The 16,695-nt window shown below is 31.1% G+C and overlaps 1 protein-coding gene across 1 annotated transcript in view; it reads right to left on the bottom strand.

Moving 5' to 3' along the window:
- LOC129739924 (phospholipase A1 3-like) overlaps positions 1-16,695 on the bottom strand; it is a 98,853-nt gene that overhangs the window by 62,518 nt on the left and 19,640 nt on the right. The gene's annotated exons all lie outside the window — the stretch shown is intronic.

Raw genomic sequence — 16,695 nt, forward strand, 5'->3', positions numbered from 1 at the left:
TTTGTCTTTTTTGTCTTTTTTGTCTTTTTTGTCTTTTTTGTCTTTTTTGTCTTTTTTGTCTTTTTTGTCTTTTTTGTCTTTTTTGTCTTTTTTGTCTTTTTTGTCTTTTTTGTCTTTTTTGTCTTTTTTGTCTTTTTTGTCTTTTTTGTCTTTTTTGTCTTTTTTGTCTTTTTTGTCTTTTTTGTCTTTTTTGTCTTTTTTGTCTTTTTTGTCTTTTTTGTCTTTTTTGTCTTTTTTGTCTTTTTTGTCTTTTTTGTCTTTTTTGTCTTTTTTGTCTTTTTTGTCTTTTTTGTCTTTTTTGTCTTTTTTGTCTTTTTTGTCTTTTTTGTCTTTTTTGTCTTTTTTGTCTTTTTTGTCTTTTTTGTCTTTTTTGTCTTTTTTGTCTTTTTTGTCTTTTTTGTCTTTTTTGTCTTTTTTGTCTTTTTTGTCTTTTTTGTCTTTTTTGTCTTTTTTGTCTTTTTTGTCTTTTTTGTCTTTTTTGTCTTTTTTGTCTTTTTTGTCTTTTTTGTCTTTTTTGTCTTTTTTGTCTTTTTTGTCTTTTTTGTCTTTTTTGTCTTTTTTGTCTTTTTTGTCTTTTTTGTCTTTTTTGTCTTTTTTGTCTTTTTTGTCTTTTTTGTCTTTTTTGTCTTTTTTGTCTTTTTTGTCTTTTTTGTCTTTTTTGTCTTTTTTGTCTTTTTTGTCTTTTTTGTCTTTTTTGTCTTTTTTGTCTTTTTTGTCTTTTTTGTCTTTTTTGTCTTTTTTGTCTTTTTTGTCTTTTTTGTCTTTTTTGTCTTTTTTGTCTTTTTTGTCTTTTTTGTCTTTTTTGTCTTTTTTGTCTTTTTTGTCTTTTTTGTCTTTTTTTTTTGACTTTTTTGTCTTTTTTTTTTGACTTTTTTGTCTTTTTTTTTTGACTTTTTTGTCTTTTTTTTTGACTTTTTTGTCTTTTTTTTTTGACTTTTTTGACTTTTTTGTCTTTTTTTTTTGACTTTTTTGTCTTTTTTTGTCTTTTTTGTCTTTTTTGTCTTTTTTGTCTTTTTTGTCTTTTTTGTCTTTTTTGTCTTTTTTGTCTTTTTTGTCTTTTTTGTCTTTTTTGTCTTTTTTGTCTTTTTTGTCTTTTTTGTCTTTTTTGTCTTTTTTGTCTTTTTTGTCTTTTTTGTCTTTTTTGTCTTTTTTGTCTTTTTTGTCTTTTTTGTCTTTTTTGTCTTTTTTGTCTTTTTTGTCTTTTTTGTCTTTTTTGTCTTTTTTGTCTTTTTTGTCTTTTTTGTCTTTTTTGTCTTTTTTGTCTTTTTTGTCTTTTTTGTCTTTTTTGTCTTTTTTGTCTTTTTTGTCTTTTTTGTCTTTTTTGTCTTTTTTGTCTTTTTTGTCTTTTTTGTCTTTTTTGTCTTTTTTGTCTTTTTTGTCTTTTTTGTCTTTTTTGTCTTTTTTGTCTTTTTTGTCTTTTTTGTCTTTTTTGTCTTTTTTGTCTTTTTTGTCTTTTTTGTCTTTTTTGTCTTTTTTGTCTTTTTTGTCTTTTTTGTCTTTTTTGTCTTTTTTGTCTTTTTTGTCTTTTTTGTCTTTTTTGTCTTTTTTTTTTGACTTTTTTGTCTTTTTTTTTTGACTTTTTTGTCTTTTTTTTTTGACTTTTTTGTCTTTTTTTTTTGACTTTTTTGTCTTTTTTTTTTGACTTTTTTGTCTTTTTTTTTTGACTTTTTTGTCTTTTTTTTTTGACTTTTTTGTCTTTTTTTTTTGACTTTTTTGTCTTTTTTTTTTGACTTTTTTGTCTTTTTTTGTCTTTTTTGTCTTTTTTGTCTTTTTTGTCTTTTTTGTCTTTTTTGTCTTTTTTGACTTTTTTGACTTTTTTGTCTTTTTTTTTGACTTTTTTGTCTTTTTTTGTCTTTTTTGTCTTTTTTGTCTTTTTTGTCTTTTTTGTCTTTTTTGTCTTTTTTGTCTTTTTTGTCTTTTTTGTCTTTTTTGTCTTTTTTGTCTTTTTTGTCTTTTTTGTCTTTTTTGTCTTTTTTGTCTTTTTTGTCTTTTTTGTCTTTTTTGTCTTTTTTGTCTTTTTTGTCTTTTTTGTCTTTTTTGTCTTTTTTGTCTTTTTTGTCTTTTTTGTCTTTTTTGTCTTTTTTGTCTTTTTTGTCTTTTTTGTCTTTTTTGTCTTTTTTGTCTTTTTTGTCTTTTTTGTCTTTTTTGTCTTTTTTGTCTTTTTTGTCTTTTTTGTCTTTTTTGTCTTTTTTGTCTTTTTTGTCTTTTTTGTCTTTTTTGTCTTTTTTGTCTTTTTTGTCTTTTTTGTCTTTTTTGTCTTTTTTGTCTTTTTTGTCTTTTTTGTCTTTTTTGTCTTTTTTGTCTTTTTTGTCTTTTTTGTCTTTTTTGTCTTTTTTGTCTTTTTTGTCTTTTTTGTCTTTTTTGTCTTTTTTGTCTTTTTTGTCTTTTTTGTCTTTTTTGTCTTTTTTGTCTTTTTTGTCTTTTTTGTCTTTTTTGTCTTTTTTGTCTTTTTTGTCTTTTTTGTCTTTTTTGTCTTTTTTGTCTTTTTTGTCTTTTTTGTCTTTTTTGTCTTTTTTGTCTTTTTTGTCTTTTTTGTCTTTTTTGTCTTTTTTGTCTTTTTTGTCTTTTTTGTCTTTTTTGTCTTTTTTGTCTTTTTTGTCTTTTTTGTCTTTTTTGTCTTTTTTGTCTTTTTTGTCTTTTTTGTCTTTTTTGTCTTTTTTGTCTTTTTTGTCTTTTTTGTCTTTTTTGTCTTTTTTGTCTTTTTTGTCTTTTTTGTCTTTTTTGTCTTTTTTGTCTTTTTTGTCTTTTTTGTCTTTTTTGTCTTTTTTGTCTTTTTTGTCTTTTTTGTCTTTTTTGTCTTTTTTGTCTTTTTTGTCTTTTTTGTCTTTTTTGTCTTTTTTGTCTTTTTTGTCTTTTTTGTCTTTTTTGTCTTTTTTGTCTTTTTTGTCTTTTTTGTCTTTTTTGTCTTTTTTGTCTTTTTTGTCTTTTTTGTCTTTTTTGTCTTTTTTGTCTTTTTTGTCTTTTTTGTCTTTTTTGTCTTTTTTGTCTTTTTTGTCTTTTTTGTCTTTTTTGTCTTTTTTGTCTTTTTTGTCTTTTTTGTCTTTTTTGTCTTTTTTGTCCTTTTTGTCTTTTTTGTCTTTTTTGTCTTTTTTGTCTTTTTTGTCTTTTTTGTAAATTCATAAAATTTCAAGAACGTAATTTTGATCAAAGTTATCCTGGTGACCAAAGTAACCCCAGTTTACGGTATGTTTGAATGGGTGACATGATTACATAAGTTCTACTGCCTTTACAGATTTATGTAAATGTGTGCTCGGCACCAAACTGAATGAGTCCAATGAAGTTCACCGATAGCCATAACTAGACGATGAACAAAAAACGTGATACAAAAATTTGCATATATTTAACACATGGCTAAACCCATCCTCTTGCTGATACCGGGTTGACATCCAGACTGGTATTAAAAAAAAAAAGCTTATTTTCCAGTGTTTCGATATCGATGTGTTATTTCTCAAAACTTAGAGTGTTTTTCCGGGTCTACGTCAAACGGTTTCTCGTAATTTTATTTTGCAGAATACAGACACAGTTTCTGTTCAGTTTCTGTGTAACAAATTAAATAAACTGTTATAAACTCTTGATCCCTTTTTCGAATAAATACTTCAAAGATGAGATTAAGGGTAACGTTCAACAATCACAAATTGCACGTATTTTGTGCATATTGAGTCTATTCGAGAAGAGCAACAAAAACTAAGAATACCAAATGTAATAAATGTCTTAGAAAAGCTCAGCACCGGTGAACATTATGCAATTTCAACCCAGGTGTGTAATCGTGGGTTTTGAGGAATAAAATATGTTTTGCAAAAGAACACGCTTCGGAACTGCATACGTTTTGATCACACAAAACAATTCAACCCCGAGTAAATTCACTTCCCTTCAAAGTGAATTTTAGGGTGGAAGGGACTTTTTGAAAACTTGATGGTGTAGTTTCTTCAAAAATATTTAAACACAGTTCAACAATTGGAACGTCCACCCTTACCTGGTAAAAGAGGAAAGAATTTCATCTTCTCAGAACAGTTGTACACCCTTACGGCAAACAAGCTGTTGCAAAAGACCGGGGTTACAAAATTCTTTTCAGTGATTCCTAGTGTTTTTTTTCTTGTCTCGTTATTGTCCCAGTATCTGTCCTGTAGTGTTGTAGTTGATGCAGTTGCACATTCGGAAGAGCCCGTGTTGTGTTGACATCAAAACTCAATTTGCCTGTCATGGCCCTTTTGTGAAACAGAAACACGCTTGCTGGGTGGCAGGAATGATCCGAGCAAAATTCCGGAACAACACAGCCACACTCTCGGTGAATCTTGGAATGTGGAATGAAAAATCCACTGCTGTTCAGGTATTTTGGAGCATTGCTGCTAGCTAGGTGGGTATCTTGAGCCCGTTTCATACCGATGCCACCTTGAGTGCGGATTCCCGGAAGATACATTTTGTAATGCTTGAAAGAAATCGTATGTATAATACTTTTGCAAGATATGACACAATAAACTTTTCATCGCTTATTATGAGTACTAAAGTAGGAGGGAGGTATATTTGTAGAACAATAATAACTCCATTGGAAGTTAGATTATCGAAAAACATAGCTTTGAAAGTAATGGCATATAAATGTAAAAAATATAGGTAAACATGAATTAATGTCTGTTTATCTGTTTGTCTGTTCCGTATTGAATCGGAAACTACTGAACCGATTTGCGTGAAACTTGGCAAGAGGAGTCTTGAGGGCCGGGGTCCTATAAAAGTTTGAGACCCCTCCTACTCTCTGGAAGAGGGGAGGGGGCCTCTAAAACAAACAAAAACATGTTTGAAAAACTTGAGAACCGAAATGGAACTCAACTCGGCATGGGAGTATATTTGGTTACGAAAAATGTTCCTTATATGGTTTGGTACCCCTCCCTTCATCTAATGAAGAAATAAGAAGCTGAGAGGGGGCTCCCATAGACATTTTCGCACAATCGGGAACTAATCAAGCAAACGGAGCCAAGTTTGGAATGCGGGGGTATATGAGTAGTAAGAATATTTTTAAGATAGTTTGAGACTCCTCTCTTCTTCCAGTGTAGAGATAGAGAAGGGGGAGGGACCTCCCATGCAATTTTTTGCAAAACTCCAGAACTAATCACACAAATGGAACCAAATTTGACATGGGTGGTTATTTGGGTATGAGAAATGTTCCTACTGATTTTTTAAGACTTTTTTAAGATACAAAAAGGGGAGGGGTTTTTCATGCAATTTAATGCATTATTTTTCTTCTTCTTTCTACTGCTGGACCGCCTGCTGTATGTGCCGCAGTCCAAGGGGGGTACGGCCAGTGGCAATGACTATATACCCTAATGCATTATTCGATAACTAATCATGTAAATTAATCCAAAATACATAGGAAAGTATAAGGCTACAAGTCATATTTCTACCGATCTGTTCTTGCACTGGAGGACTAAGAATGGGGAAGGAGTCTCCCATGGAGTTTTTGTATGCATTACTCGAGAACTAATCGAATAAAAAAACAAATTCATCAAGGAAGTAAAATAATATAAACCGATTACGAGAAATGTATTTTTTTTTTGTGTTTCGTGACTTCTCTTTCTCTCCAACGGAAAGCCGGGAAGGAGGAGGGGATTTTCATACAATATGTTTGGATCACTCAAGATCTTAAGATTCAAATTTAATAGCACAGGGTATTTGATTACAAACAGGGAAGAGTTTTTAAATACAAGAAATATTTTTAAAATGATTTGGTTCCCCTCCCGAAATAGGAAAGAGAAGAGAGGTGCCATACGTTTGTTTTGATAAATTCAAGAGGTCATTAAATAAATTTTACATGGGAGATTATAAGGGTAAGGGAAATGATTCTACGGTGATTAACAAAAAACCTTTTCGTCATCCAGTAGGGGACAAGAAAGGGGAAAAGGAGTTCCGCACAATTTTTTGTATAACTTGAGAACTCATCCCTCAAATGGAACCAAATTTGAAAGAAAAGGTATTCGAGTTCGAAAGATGTTTCTATTTTTCAAAGGCAGATTCCATAAAGTACAAAGTCGGGAACGGGGAAGGTTTTATCGTATAGTTTTTTAAACTTTTCAAGCAATAGAAACCATATTACAAGAGATGTTTTTTAAGGTTCAAGACTTCTCATTCTTTCAGAGGAGAAACAGGAAGAAGGAAAGTAAGGCGATGATCATTTAGTATCCGGGCACTTTATTTCGGTGATAACTACGTTATTAGAGCTCGGATAAGCAAAACTTTAGCAGCGTTGTGTTGGTTATGAAAAGGACTATCTTGCATATTTTTGCCAGATTTTTTAATTTATGTGTGTTTGAGATATTTACGATGCAAAAAGACATGGTAAAAATAATTTTGCACAAATTTGCGCATTTTGCGTCTCGATAATTCTTTATTGTCGACTTGAAAACTCAAAAACTGTTGATTTTTTTCTGATTCTTTTTTGGACCGAATGGTTCAGAAGTATAAGGAGCCACTCTAGAATCCACCCGAAGTTAAAATCAATCATCGAAATGGAACCTTTGATCTTAAATATGGTAAAAAGTCTATGGTTATTGGAGATAACTGAATGCAGACCCCTTAAATAATGCAGTAAAGTAAATAACTAATAGTGAACAGTTCCTTAGATTGCAATATGTGCAACCGATTTTTTAAGCAATGCAACAGATGTGTCCTGATGGACGAAGAAATTTATGTTAAAACAGGATTTAAGAGATCAAATTTCTCGAGATGCCTACTCATGAAAAGGTTCCAACCAGATTCCAATTGCTTTTTCCAGGTGAGTTTGAGTAAAATATCATGAATTTGCAAAGTTTTTACTTCTGTGGTAAAAATAATTGATCAATATCTACATGACTGACACAAGTGTGCAAAGATAAAAAAGAGATTTTATGAAAAAGTAAAATTATTTCTTGAAATCATTACTTACTTACTTAATGATCCCGCGCCGATCCTCCGGTGCATAGGGCCGTGGTAAAAGACCTCCACTGCTGACGATCCGGAGCCAGCGACTTCACCTGGTCCCAGTCAAGATTATCGTCGACAGTTCGGATTTCAGCGGCTAGGCTTCGCCGCCACGAGTTTCTGGGTCTGCCTCTTCTTCGATGACCTTCTGGATTCCAGTCAAGCGCCTCTCTGCAAATCTCGTTTTCATCTTTTCGCAGCGTGTGCCCAATCCATCTCCACTTACGTTCCCGGATCTCGATTTCTAGCGCCCTTTGATGACACCGGCGATGTAATTCCTCATTCGAGATCCAATTGCCAGGCCACCAAGCGCGGATGATGTTCCGCAGGCAGCGGTTTACAAATACTTGCAGTTTTCGCGTCGTTACCGCATATGTGCACCAAGTTTCGCACCCGTACAGCAATACGGATTTGACGTTTGAGTTGAAGATTCGGATTTTTGTTCGTAGAGAGATCTGGCTTGACCGCCAGATGTTTCGGAGACTCGCAAACGCAAATCGGGCCTTTCTGATCCGGGTTTCGATGTCTTTCCTGTCTTGAAATCATTGATTAATAATTTTTTTTTATATTTTTATATTAAATGTCATATAAACACCTTCATTTCCTCCATAGAAAGTTTTTCTATCAAATGAATAGCTTTTAAAATACAAGCGTTTGTAACTGTCCGGATACTAAATGAGCATAGCCTTATGTACAGGAGACTGCCCCAAATTGGTATGGGAAATTTCAAAACCTGTGAAATGTTATGCGCTGCAGTCTAAAATAGATTCTAGCCCTAGTGCAGGATCTCTTGCCAAATTTGGGCCAGATCGGATCACGGAAAGGGGTCACTCAACGAGCCAGAAGTTTGTATGGTATTTTGAGACATTTTGTTCGGGAGAAACATGAAAAACCACTTTTTCATCAATAACTTTGGATTCCTTCAGCCGATTTCTTTTGAAAACGGATTTTCTTTAAGCTCAAATTATGTCAAATATTTCATCCCAAGACTGCAATTTGATTCGAATTAAGATAAAAAATCAGGCTTCAAAAAATGGGCTAACTTTTTTCGAGTTGCAATCTTCGGATAAAATATTTTTCATATTTTGGGCTTTAAGAAAACCCTTAAGAACTAGCCTTGAAAATCGTTTTTTTTTTTTTGACTGGAACGTTGTAGGTAAGACAACCCGATTTGTGGTCTTCGAAAAAAAGTTGATACAAACCAAGATTTACAATCCCCTAGTATGTTATAATGTATCCTAAAAAGGCTAAAACGCTGTATGATGTGTAAGTTTTAAACAGTTAGTTTTAAAAAATCAATGATTCAATCAAATCATAATTATTTCCAAATGTTTGCAATATCACCCAATGCAAAATGGGTCATATCCATTCCAGCGTGGCGTCACAGCTTTTGTAAAACAAGTTTTTGGTATATTGTATGGTAATTTTACGGTTCATATTGCGCGTTGAGAAAAAATATACCTCTAAGTTAAAAAAATAATTAGATTGAATTTCAAACGAAAGGAAATTTTTTAGAACAAAATGAAATCGTGACGCCACAACGCGCCACTTTTTCCAGCTTTCAGATTTTTTTTTACTAACCCTTATTTTTCTGCTCTTCTTTTCGATCAAATTTTAAGAAAATTTCAGAAAAGTATCGATTCATTACAACCAACAAATCGCTGCTTTTGATTTTTTTCAAATGTTGATTTAAATTTATTTTAGAGTGATTCAGTTTCGTGACGTCACAACGAGCCATTTTTATTAAAGCACGGTATTGCACATCAATTTTATTCGAAATTTTTTTGTGCGATCATGTGAATATTATATAGAAAAAACTATTACTAGGAAATATTCATTCGAAAATGCGTTGAAATGTGTTTCTTAATCTTTTTAATATTTGATTGCAAAGGAAAGGAAAAACAAAAGATAATTTCAAAAGCCTTCGATCTTTTAAAAGTTAGTTAATGGACACGAGAGTGCCTTAAATTTGCCGACTTATGAAAATCTTATAAGTTGCAAGCTAAAATAGATCCTAGGCATAGCACAAAGTCCCCAGTTTTGCACCAATTTCTAAAGTCCCTTTCGGCTGATTTGTTTTCATTATAGTCAGTATAGTTCTTTAGATGAAATATTGTCATAATTATAGCTGTTAAAAGTTCAAATTCAATGAAAAATCGGTTGATAAAAATCGACATTATCGGTGAACAACTGTTTTTATTTTTGATCATCCCGAACAAAATCCATATATTTCCATACAAACTTCAGGTTGTAGCGCGACCTCTTTTCGTAGTACATTCTGGCCCTTATTTTGCATGGGACCCAGTGTTAGTACCTTCATATTTTTATTTTTTAATACAGTTAAAAATCTCTTCGTGGGATTGAATGTGAATATATGGTTCGATTTGGATGTTCTAGTATCTTTTTTGAGGTAAAAGTTGCAATAAAGGAAAGTTTTTTTTAAATAATTTAATGAGAAATATATTTTCCATTAAAATCTTATGAATTTGTTTGAAAGAAAAAAAAATATCTATCAAATTCACCATGTTTAAAAAAATTTCTGAATCTCACTGGGTTTATTCCATGTTATTAAACCTTTGTTATTTTGTTTGAACATAATGCCAGCAAGTTATAGAAGCTATTAGAGTATTATCTCATTCTAATATAAAAGAACTTGATCTTTTTGGAAAATTTTTATTCAAACCGCAGATAACTACCTGCAAGAATATAATTCAAATCACAGATAAATACCTGCTGTATGATTCACAAATATTGTTTTAAAAAATCGATGAGGATTTCATGTTTGTAATTGTGTGACTATTCTCGATCCAAACGTTCGGCAAGTGCAATTTTATATTTTTTTTATTAGAGAACTTTTAAAATAACCTTTTTTTTTTAATAATGATTCTTAATTTCGTAAAAAAAACTTGATAATTTAATCCATTCATTAAAGCGCATTGTTGTGTAAAACTTGTTAAAAAAAATACTATAATAGTTTTGAAGTTAGAAGTCATGAACGCTTCCAAAAAAAGTAAATCAATTTTCGTGACGTCATAGCGCATTCTTCACCCGGGTGCAACACAAAACCTTTTAAACCGAATTTAATTCTGAAAATTGCATTGAATTCCTCCCAAAAAGTTTGAAGAGATTACCAATTTTCGACAATATGAGACGTTTAAAGAAATCTTGAACTGAAAAACAGTTCAAATTTCGTGACGTTACAACGCTTTAAAATAGATACCTAAAACACTGATTCTAGAGCGTTAACCTGCTGTGATTATTCTTAATCTAATATCATGCTTAAAACATGGCTTTTTTTCATTCATTTTGCAATAATTTTTTTTATATATAGCTCAATTTTTGACAAAGTTATGTTTCAAACAAAGAATAATTGTTCAAATAAGTTTATTTTCGCACTAAAATTTTTAAATTTCAACGACAACATACGCAATTCTAGAAAAAGGTAACTGAATATCTTTTGATGGAAAATGGAGGTCTAGAAACAACCTTTCAAATGTTGTTCAAATTATTTTTAAAAAACGAATAATAAAAATCGGTTCTCCAGTTGAGAGACGCTTGGAATGAAATTTCAACAACCGCGGAGCTCGGTGGCATTTACACTGCCAGTCAAAAGTTTGGGATCACCTTTCAAAAACATGAAAATTTTGATCGACCATATCTCAGCCATCTTATGCCATATTGCCATTCATTTGATCTCATTCAAGAGATCGTGAGCAAAACTTTCTTTGGATGTCTTTGACAAAATGTTAATGTTGAGTTTATATGACTTAAATAAAGCTTAAAGTTGGGACACTTTCCAAAAACTGCAATTAAAATTAAAACCCGATCATCTTATGGTGGTGCAGGAAAAATTTCAAATTTTGAGTTGCATACGAATCCTTTTTCTATACTTATCTAAGCACATTTGTTCAATTCAGTGCAAAATTTGCAATGTACTTAAAATATCAAAAAGTGTGGAATCACCTCGCAGTATGGTGTAACAGCCAAAAGTTTGGGATCAGTCTTCTAAAAAAAGAATTTTTATTTCAAGCATATCTCTGTTATCAAACAACAATAAGCGAATTTTGAAGCGAATGAGTTGAACTTGCATTATGGATATTTAGTCGAAATATTTTTGAAGACTAACTTCAATAGAACTTTAGCTTAAATTTGATCGTTTTTGGATAACTTTCACCAAATAGTCCGAATGTTAAAAAAACAAACAAATTTGTATTGGTCATAACTAAGTTGTCTTGCAAATTATTGGCAGATCGGAGTCTTATCCAAAATTCCAAACAATTGAGAAAAGTGATTAAATAGTTCCCGGGAATCTGATTTTGCCGTTACTTCTCCATTCATTTTTAATGAAAATATATGAAAAAGTTAAAGCAAAATTTAAATCTCTGTAGCTTTTTTCAAGTGCGTGAAAAAGTTTCTGTTTTTTTTTTGGTTTCTTTACAACATTTTACCATCTTTGTTCATTTAATGACTTTCAAATGCCCATCAAAGTTGTTCTGCAACTTAAAACCTTCCCGAGCAGACTTTGATGCCCAAATTGATAGTAAACTAAGACCTTAATAAGGTGTCAACGGCAAACTGATAGCATTTTTGGGTATCAATTTTTTCATGAAAGCAAATTCAGCCATAAATAAGGCCTCAAAAATATCTTTTTGACAGCAAGCTGAGACCAAATTCAGGCTTCAGCAGAAAAGTTTAAGCAAAATTTGATATAGAATTTATACTGATAGCAAAATTAGCTATCATTAGGGTATACAGTTTTAAATTAAATATAAACCTGAGACCAAAGTTATAACATCATTTGCTGTACAATGAACTCTATGACAAAAATAGGCATCATTGAAGTATACTTTATACGGCAAAAAAAACGAATCTGGAATCAAATTACAGCATAAATTATTATTTCGAAAAACGTCTTAAAAGTATAAACAAATTATTTATTTGAACATTTCAAAAGCGTACAATATGTCTGTACGACAATAGCTTTTTATAAAAAAAATCCAAGTGAGAATTTCATTCCATATTTCATCTATTAAGAATGAGGTTGCCAATGTTTTTTCCTCTTACCGAACAAATCTAGGAAACCTTGAAACATCCGGCATTTGATTTCAAAATGTTCAACCCAAAATCCGGGCAAATTCAGTCCAATCTCTGGAATCATTCAAAAACTCAAGAAAAAAAAACTCGAGACATATTTATTTATCGAATTATTTACATCAACAGATTTAAAATCGTATTTTAGGCTTTTAAAAAATCATTCATGATGATTTTGATAAGATTACCTGAAAAAAAAATTAGTTTTGGTAGCAAAAATTTAAATTTATAATAACATTTTTTAATTTTTATTAATGACCTTTTAAAATTTATAAAAAAAAATCATATAAGTTTTCCTAATTCAAATAATCTGATATATTCGGGCTACTTCAGTGAAATTCGGGAAAGCTTGTGCTAGATTTAGTATTGATTATTTTTTGGTAAAAAAACTCAATACATTCCAAACTGATACTCTTGTTGTATTAATATTCCACTAAATTCCGAATTTAAATCGGTGTTGCTAAGAAATTATTAATTCTCAATTAGGCCGTTTAAACACTAGAAACATCACGTTCAATCACAATAAATTCATTTAAGTGCGTACTTAAAAAAAACACGCTCCGTATTTCTGATACGAAATTTTAAAGGCATAGATGCTCAAAACGCTCAAAGTTCAGTGGTGGCCCTCAAGTTTGAGTTTGACTGCATGGACATTCTCGAAATTTAGTTCGACGGCTAAAGTTGTCTCTACGGAAATTAATTCTTAATAAGATGTTTTCTTTTTACGGACGAGAACATCAACCAAGTGTTGCTGTTAATTTAATGTAATTGTTAATTCAAGTTTAAAGTTCGAACTGTTTTGATCCCTCGCCAAGAAAACTCAATTTCAAGTTCTCTTTTTTTTAACTCTGTTAAAACTTAAGTTTGAGTGTAAAAATGGGAGCGTGTAGTGCAAAACAAATAAAAATAAACATTCTGCAGAATGTCTCAATTCTTTGGCAATGCGTGTGATCGGGAGTTGAATTTCCATTATCATCAATGTTGGATGTGATAAAAAAGCCATTTTCACAGGAAAAATTTACGAGGAGAGTACCTACGGTGAGTTTTTTTCTGTTGAAGTGACTCTTTGTTATTATTTTCAGCCAATTCGACGAGCGATTTGTCCTCGACGCTGGTGTGGTGACCGATCTAGGCTAGTATTTGCTAAAAAGTAAATTGCCCTGCAGCTAGAAAAGCAAAATTTTTAAGTTTCTTCGAACATCCGATTCTGTGCGGCGAGTCATTGCTGAATTAACCTTCATCTTCCGGATGTTTTAATAGATTTTGGCTGTTCCCGCGTGACAAAATAACCACTGTGGAAGTTCAGAACCAGTTTGTTGGCCTCGGAGACCCATAGTTCTGCCTGCCAAAGTGAATACCGTCAGAGATTCAGAATCGATGTGATCTCCGTTTGACCAACATAGGATTCCGAAATTCTGCGGAACACTCCGTTACAGAGTCCTTAGCCATTCAATCAAGATGCCCGACTATTGGAACACCGATGGATGGAGCGCCACGAAAAGGGAATTCCATGCTTAATACTATCGTATCTTAAAGTAAGTACTGATCTTTAACTATACGTAGGAAGTTTTACTATTACTAGGCATATATATTTACTTCAAACATCTTAAGAAAATTTAAAATTAATATTCGGATTGTCGTTGGATAGTTCTAAAATTTAAAATGTGCCTTTCTGTTCAATCAATATTCAATCCAACCTTTTTTCATTATTTATACATGCTTTATTTAATGGGAAAGAATAGTTTGACATTTTAACATGTCATCTACTGTTTCAAATCAGTTGACTAAATCCATTCAAAATATATTTCAAATCGATGCGTTAAACCGATGTAAAAAACTTTGTTCGGGAAATTTATATTCCTCAATAATGATTGAAAAATTATATTAAAAACAATATGCTAGTTTCGAATGAATTACTCCAACAGAATGATTCAGAAATCATGTTAATTGTATACATGAAGGCGTAATGTGTTGGTTGGCATAAGTGAAGCGATATTTATAACATATAGAGTTGTAAAACTCAAAATGCCTAGTCTTATTGAGGTTAAATTTCAATTACTTACTTATTTTTTTAACATGTTGTATCTGATTTTAGAAACCTGCCTTGCATGAATATGAACGAATTTATTTCTGCGAATGAATTCACATGAAAAAAATACTAACAGCGATTTAAAGCTTTTGAAGATATCTTCTTCATTTAAATTGAATTGATGAACTAGCAAGATTTAATGCAAAGCAGAATTACAAAAAGATAGTTGGAATGAAATATCTGAATATGAAACATGGATCCAATTGAAATTTTAAGATTTTATGTAATATTTTGTGTTTATATCCGTGTACTGCTGAATGCTTATTCCCACGGCATGTTTTTTTTCATAGTTTATTATAAGTTGATTTAAAAAACACAAATACACAATTGAATTAATGTTCTTTCAATGGTTACGGTAGCATGAAGATTATAAATTTCGACGGGAATAAAATTTGATATACATTTATTGTAAATATCAAACCGGCAAATGTTCGAAGATTTTAATTAAAGCTCCAAAATAATCAATTAATTTTTAAAAGACATTCGAGAATTATTTTTGATTATTTTAATTGAACAATTGTTTTAGATATCCAATTAAAATATATTGTAGGGATTAGGATTTAAAAACGTAAGAAATATGCATAAATAGAATTTAGGTACATGAAGTTTTATACATTGCATACATCGAGGCGTTTTAATGTCCAGTGTATGCCAATGTATGGAACATGAATATTCTTGACATATTTTTGCATACGTAAAGACGATTTTATTAACACCGTAAGCTGTTATGTATATCGCCTTCAGTTAAAGCTGCATATTTTTCCAGCACGTAGGTATTAAGGATCGAATAAATTTTTACTGATTTTTCCAACTCTTCTTGAAGAAAACGCGATTAAAATATATGTATACGAACGCGATATGTACATTTAACTTAAATTACAACAGGTAGCAATAATAAGGAACAACAAACTTTTTATCCATGAAAACGATTGTTCATCCTGTTCATGGTTGCCGAAAAAAAAATTCTGTGTTTTTGAGAAAAAAAAATCGGAATTTCTGTGATTTTACCCAAAAATTCTGTGATGGTTTTCTGTGATGCATTTTACTTTAATTTCATAGAAAATTCATGACAAATTGGGTCTTTTTTATATTTAAGTTTGGCAAAATCAATTAAAATTACATATCTTATTATACTATTTTAATTTAATGGGAAAAAATCTAAATTTTATATTTTCAAATAAATCATGATTTTGGAAATCCACTCAAAATTAAAAAAATCTGTGAAATCTGTTAATTTTTCAAAATTTTGTGTTCTGTGACACAGATTCTGTGATGAAAATTTGCTCAAAATTCTGTGAAATTACAGATTTTTCTGTGATTTCGGCAACCTTGACCTGCCTTCAATCGAGTTTCTCAAGCATACAATACAATTGTTGACATTTAGGCGTTTTTAACAACAATGAGTAGAAAACAGATAGAAATCATCGAGATCACAGGCAAATTGATTTTACTTGAAAATAAAAAAAAAACTTGCTTTAAACAATGCGAGTAGACTTTTACATCAAAATGTCATATTTTGCTATCACGCATTGAGAGACAAATTTGTTATCATTTTGGTTGACCTAACGTCGTTCACAGCAAAAATGAGTAGAAAATTTCTTATCACGAGTAGGTTTGTGATGCTAAATTTTGCTTATTTTGAAACCCTATCGATACATAATGTTTTGGAAGATTTAACAGCAAACTGATGCCATATTTTGCTGTCAGACGATTCCTTCTGATGCTTTTAATTGGCATCATTTTGCTCTCCAAGCTCTCGGAAAACGAGGTGTAGTTAGGCTCTCAGTTTTAGCAAATTTAGGCATCATTTTGCTAACCATGTATGCAAATTTGTGCTCTCATTTTTGCTGTGTACCACCTTATGTCAAGCAAAATGAGAGCACATTCGGCTCTCAGGGCGTGATAGCAAAATTTGCTATAATTTTGCCATAAAAGTCTACTCGGGTTGACTCACTAAAGTTTGTTTGATTTTATAGTGTTGCCAGAAAAAAAATCGATTTTTTTTAAATTTTTCACTTTTTCCATCGAAAGTTCCACACAAATTCTAAGGTCTTTGAAGGTCTAACTAGAATTATCCGAATGAGCTGAAATTTTGTCACTATTATTTTATCATCAATTGCATAAAGATTGTAGAGTGAGAGCTAGGTTTTAACGAAGTTGGGAAATAAGGGCCTCCCAACTATACATATATTCAAGGGAAAACCTGCGTACGATATAAAACTTAGTACGATATTTCAAACAGAATCACAATTTGGATAAATTTTAGATCGCATTGAAGCAAAATGATAAGCTGAGCTTACTCAAGATTTCTAATCTAAGTTTGGACTGCTTGTTGATGAGCAATTCGTTGATAGCAGTTCAATAAAAAAAATCCTACACAGTGAACGGGAATTACGAAACCGGTAGTCTTAAACCGAATTTTTAACATGCGGAGGACATTAATCAGTTCGGTATTTTGTGTTCAAATGATTTTAATAATTTAAATATTCGATTGTGAATTTACAAATACCTTTTACTGAATGATCAGCCAGAGTAACTCGGCTCTGAATACTTTTAATGAAAAGTCGTTT

The sequence above is a fragment of the Uranotaenia lowii genome, chromosome 1, assembly GCF_029784155.1.
Source record: "Uranotaenia lowii strain MFRU-FL chromosome 1, ASM2978415v1, whole genome shotgun sequence".
In the NCBI taxonomy this organism is placed as follows: Eukaryota; Metazoa; Arthropoda; class Insecta; order Diptera; family Culicidae; genus Uranotaenia; species Uranotaenia lowii.